We start from the raw sequence: 6,210 nt of genomic DNA on the forward strand, positions 1-6,210 counted from the left end.
ACCTCTTGTGGTCTGGATTGGGGTGGGGGCCAGGGGCGCCTGGTGCATGCCACTCCCACCCAAGAGAGATGCAGCCGCCAAAAGAGACCTGGGTGTTGGTGACCAGTGTTTGCTGCTCAGGGGAAGGTGGGGACCCCGGCACGAGACACTGAAGGGTGCGCCTTCCACTGCCCACTGTGGTGGCTGAGCTGCCCTTCCCTGGCTCAGAGACCCTCCGCCGAGACAGGCAGAGGCGCCGGCTCTCTCCTCTTGGGTCTCAGGCTGAATCTTGGCATCCGTCTAAGCCTTGCGGGAGCTTTGCCATCTCGAAGCTTTGAGTCTGGCCACCCCAAGTGGAGTTTCTGCCTTGCCCTCGGGGGGGACGGCCTGCTTCACCCACTGGTCCTCACTGGGGTGTCTGGAGACTGGCCCACACGGTTTGAAATGTTATGCCTGCTTCAATGTTTTCTTTCACATGGCATGCGTGAGTGCTGGGGAGGAATGCGGGGGTAGGAGGTATTAGATATATAAAGCTCTCATCATCAAGGCGAAACAGGTTATTTCCATCTTGGGGGTGTAAGACAGGACTCAGTGTAGTCAAGTACAAAGCCAAACGTTAGTTCCATTCATCAATCATTCAACGAAAACTTTCTGAGTCTCCACCGTGCACCAGGCAGTAGGTCCCTCCACAAGAAGGGAGACAGGTAATAAACACGTACGTAATTCTCACACCTGGCATGCTGTGTATTATATATGCTAAGAAAAAAGGCAGCCTAAGGGGGTGTCGTGTGCTGAATGGGGGTCCCTAGGACACGCCCTCATCTTAATCCCTGAGATCTGCCAATGTGACCTTATTTGGAAAAAGGGTCTTTGCAGAGTAATTAAGCTATAAGGATTTTGAGATAATGGGATCTTCCTGGATTACCCAGCGGGCCCTAAACCCAATGACAAACGTCCTTAGGAGAGAAAGGCAGAGGAGATTGGACACACAGAGAAGAGGAGGCCTTGTGATCACAGAGGCAGAGATTGAAGTCATGTGGTCACTAGTCAAGGGTTGCTGGCAGCCACCAGGTGCACTGGACAAGGCAGGAGGGACCCTCCCCTCCAGCCTTCAGAGGGAGCCCGGCCCTGCCGACACCTGGGTTTCGGACTTCTGCCCTCCAGAGCTGTGAGAATATATTTCTCTTGGGTTTTAAGCCACCTAGTTTGTGGTCATTTATTACGGCAGCCACCAGAAACTCGTACAGGAGGACAGAGTCATTGGGTTTTAAAGCATTTTCAAGATTCATTTCTGAGTCGTGACACTTTCTGTCACGAGTGGGGCAGTTTTTCTGCTGTTGACTTTAAAAATATATATGCACAATGTGAGAGTTGCAAGTTAAGTTTTATTTGGGGCAAAATGAGGACTGCAGCCCGGGAGACAGCGTTTCAGATGGCTCTGAGAAACTGCTCCGAGGAGGCCAGGGGAGGGGCCGGGATATACTGGAGTTTTGCAACAAAGGGCAGGTAGTGGGGAACTGTCAAAGGATTATTGTTAATTAAAGAAAACCAGATATCTCAAGTTAAGGAAGTTAGCGCTTTTCTATATATGGGAAGATGCAAGAGTCTGGGCTCACTGAAATCATTCCTTAATTGACGTGTACCTTAGCTATCTGGAGCCTGTGTTTTCACATCCTGAGTTTCCTCAGCGCTCACCGCAGGGAGTGGCTGCAGTCTGATGGCTGCCAGATGGCAGGTATTCTCTTCAGCCCTGTGCTTCCTCAGGGCTCACCAGCTCACGTCGGAGGGCTGCCATCATTGGTGACTGTGACCTCCTTTGTTTATTGATATGGCAGGAAATATTCCATTTATAAATATTCCATTTATCACTGCTCTCTCGAGTTACTGGAAGTCATTCACTGCATGGCAGGCCTCGCCGTCATCCCTCACCCCTTTCATGAAATCAGAGACCCCCCTGTTCACTGCAGCACTATTTACAATAGCCAGGACATGGATGCACCTCAATGTCCATTGACAGATGAATGGATAAAGATGTGGTACAAATATACAATGGAATATTACTCAGCCATAAAAAAGAATGAAATAACACCATTTGCAGTGACATGGATGGACCTAGAGGTTATCATACTAAGTGAAGTAAGTCGGACAGAGAAGGACAAATATCATAAGATATCACTTATATGCAGAATCTAAAAAAATGGCACAAATGAACTTATTTACAAAACAGAAATTAGAGTCACAGATGCAGAAAACAAACTATGGCTACCAGGGGGGAACGTGGCGGAGAGACAAACTGGGAGATTGGGATTGACATATACACACTACTATATATAAAATAGATAGCTAATAAGAACCTACTGTATAGCATTCTGAACTCTACTCAGTACTCTGTAATGACCTGTATGGGAAAAGAATCTAAAAAAGAGGGGATATATGCAGATGTATAACTGATTCACTTTGCCGTACAGCAGAAACTAACACAACACTGTAAATCAACTCTACTCCAATAAAAATTAATTTAGAAAAAGAGAGAGAGAGAGAGAAAGAGACCCCCATTCCCAGGCTGGAGGCTCTCTCTAACGTGGCACAGAGTGTTGAATGCCCCATGCACGACCTAGGTGGTTGAATGGCAGCAAGAGGTGTTTCACAAAGGCTCGCTGGGCAACCTCCGTGTGCGGGACCCTGTGCCAGGCACCGACGACCAGCGGGGGAGACCGTGAGATGGGCAGAGACCACGTCTGATCAGCTGAGACAGACAGCAAGAAAGGAAGCAAATCAATACGTAATACAATAGCAGGCAATGAGACTGCAGGGGAGAAACAAAGTCCAGTTTATGTTGTCTTTTCCTGCAATGGGTCCTGCAGCGTGTTTCCCCAGCACACCCCACCCCACTCCACCAGACCCCAGGGAGTCACAAGGTGAGCTCTCCACCAGGTCTGCACAGGCTCAGATCCTCCCTGGGTATCTGGGGACCCCGGTTCGGGAGTGGTGGGTGCAGTGGCCAGCACCCTCGACATCTTCCTATCCTCTGTTCCCGCCCCTGGGCTGTCCCAGCGTCCCAGTCCCCGCTCCCTGATTGAGGACACATAGCTGTCCTATCTGTAGAGGTACCCCAGGGCTTTGGAAAGGGGCTGCTGGCTGATTGGTAAGGCCGAATCCCATGGAGCGGGGTGGGGAAGCAGCCTGACACCCCTCTAACCCACAACTCCCGCATCTGACTCCGGTCCAGGGTCTGAATACTGAATCCTGGCCGGCGAGCCCATTCTTTGTGTGTGTGTGTGGGGAATGGTACCTGGGATGGGGGGGTTACTGATCCTCTATTAACCGAGGGCAAGGAGGGTTTTGGAAAATGTTTCCTTTGGGCCCCAGAATCTGAATATTTCTTCCTGGGCCGCTGGGTTAGTCCATGGAGCACACAGTGAGGGTTTAACACTCCCCAGCCGGAACTGGATTCTCACTGCGCCCTTAGAACGGGACAGAAGGCGTAGTGTTCACTTTCGGCCACGAGGTGGCGACAGAGCGTCCACGTAGGCAAACACCGCCACCTGGTGGTCACGCTACGCCTATGACACCCTGGAAGAAAGGGCAAAGTGGCCGCAGAGGAAGGGAAACGGACCAGGGACCTCCTAAGAAGTCTGTGCTGGGGTCAGCAGCCCGCTCCCTCTCAAGTCCAACCGCGGGGGAGCGTGGCCACCCCTCTCCCCGGCTGCACAGGTACCAGCCCGCCCAGGCCCAGTCATCCTCTCACACAGCCCCGCCGCTGCGATGCAAATGATGGGAACGTGGAGGATGGGGTTTACATAGAGGTTTCCGTTTGCTTTTTACTTCCAAGTGGGACACACTGTTCCAGAGGACATTCGTCTTCCTAGTCCACTGGCTCCAAAGCAAAATTAAACTAAACATCTACAAGGCTGAACGTCAAAGACTGTTCGTAAATAGAGTTTTTGTGGCCTAGTTAAATATTTTCAAAAATGTGAGAGGCAGAGGCAAATTTCCACGCAGCTAATAAAATTTAAGCATCAGCCTTCCTCAGTTGCAGGTACCTTCCTTCAAGGCCCCTTGGCGTCGTGTTCACACGGGCAGATGTCTTTATAAAAAGGGAAAAGGTAAGATATTTTAACTGCCGTTGGTTAAGACTGCTGTCTCTTTCCATCTAACCTGCCCTCCTGTCCCACTTCCCCTTGCGTTGGGAGGCATTGAAGTGGTCACCGGTATTTCTGGGAGGCTTGATTCGGGGAAGTCACATTGGGAGTACATTCCGTTTCGACTGAGTGGAATATATGTGCCTGATCTGTAGTCACTTTTGAGGGTGGGGTCTTAGAACAATAGAAATTTATTCTCCCTACAGTTTTGGGGCTAGAAGTCCGAGATCAAGATATTGGCAGGGCCGGGCTTTCTCTGAAGCCTCTGGGGGAGAACCTGTTCCACGCCTTTCTTTCGGCTTCTGGAGCGGCCAGCAGTCTTTGACATTCCTTGGTTGTATTAGATACATCACTCCAGTCGCTGCCTGCATGGGCCCGGGGCTATCTTCCCTCTGTGTATCTGTATCTTCGAAGGATTCTCCCCTCTGTGTCTGTGTCTCTCTCCTCTTCTGTTTTTTTATTATATATATTATTTTATTGAAGTATAGTTGATATAAAATCTTATGTAAGTTACAGGTGTACAATATAGTGATTCACAATTTTTAAAGGTTATACTTCATTTATAGTTATTATAAAATATTGGCTATAGTCCCCAAGTTGTACAATATATCCTTGTGGCTTTTTTTTTTTTTTTTTTTTTTTTTTTTTTTTTTGCGGTACGCGGGCCTCTCACTGTTGCGGCCTCTCCCGTTGTGGAGCACAGACTCAGCGGCCATGGCTCACGGGCCCAGCCGCTCCGCGGCACGTGGGATCCTCCCGGACCGGGGCACGAACCCGTGTCCCCTGCATCGGCAGGCGGACTCTCAACCTTACTTATTTTACATAGAGTAGTTTGTACTTCCTAATCCCGTACCTCTACGTTGCCCCTCCCTCTTTCCCTCTCCCCACTGGTAACCACTAGTTTGTTCTCTACATCTGTGAGTCTGCTTCTTTTTTGTTATATTCTTTAGTCTGATGGGGCTTTTTAGTTCCACATATAAGTGATATCATACAGTATTTGTCTTTCTCTGTCTGACGTATTTCACTTAGCATAATGCCCTCCAAATCCATCCATGTTGTTGCAAATGGCAAAATTTCATTCTTTTTTATGGCTGAGTAGTATTCCATTGTATATATATATATATATATATATATATATATATATGTATATCTATATCTATATCTATATCTATATATTTGTTTGTTGATGGACACAGTTTACTTCCATATCTTGGCAATTGTAAATAATGATTCTATGTACATTGGTGTGTATGTATCTTTTTGAATTAGTGTTCTTGTTTTTTTCAGATATATACCCAGGAGTGGAATTGTTGGGTCATAGTTCTGTTTTTAGTTTGAGAATGTAGTCACTTCTGTGATAGGTAAGTTATTGGTGGCCAACCCACGTAAGAATGGCTTCCAGAAATACCCTCTTACCGCCTTCTGTGACGGTTTGCTGGTGGTGTGATATGAAGGTCCACGGCCAAAGGCAGTATAGCAGCCAGAGCCAGAGGCCTGTCTATGGAAAATCCCTCCATCCTGCAGACGTGTAAAGCTGTAAGCAGAGGAATGTAAAATGGTGCAGCCACTGTGGAAGACAGTATGGCAGTTCCTCAAAAATTAAAAATAGGATGGCCATATGGTCCAGCAATTCCACTGCTGGGTACACATCCAACATAAGTAAAAGCAGGGTCTCAAAGGCACATTTGTACACCCACGTTCATAGCAGCATTATTCACAATAGCCAAATGGCAGAAGCAACCCAAGTGTCCTTCAACAGATGAATGGATAAACAAATACAATCCGTTCATACAATGGAATATGATTCAGCCTTAAAAAAGAAGAAAATTATGGGACTTCCCTGGTGGTGCAGTGGTTAAGAATCTGCCTGCCAATGCAGGGGACACGGCTTCAAGCCCTGGTCCAGGAAGATCCCACATGCCATGGAGCAGCTGAGCCCGTGCGCCACAGCTACTGAAGCCTACGTTCTAGAGCCCGTGAGCCACAACTACTGAGCCTGCGTGCCCCAACTACTGAAGCCCACGTGCCTACAGCCTATGCTCTGCAACAAGAGAAGCCACCGCAATGAGCCCACGCACCGTGGCGAAGA

This window comes from Grampus griseus (genome assembly GCF_964374135.1).
Source record: "Grampus griseus genome assembly, chromosome: 6".
In the NCBI taxonomy this organism is placed as follows: domain Eukaryota; kingdom Metazoa; phylum Chordata; class Mammalia; order Artiodactyla; family Delphinidae; genus Grampus; species Grampus griseus.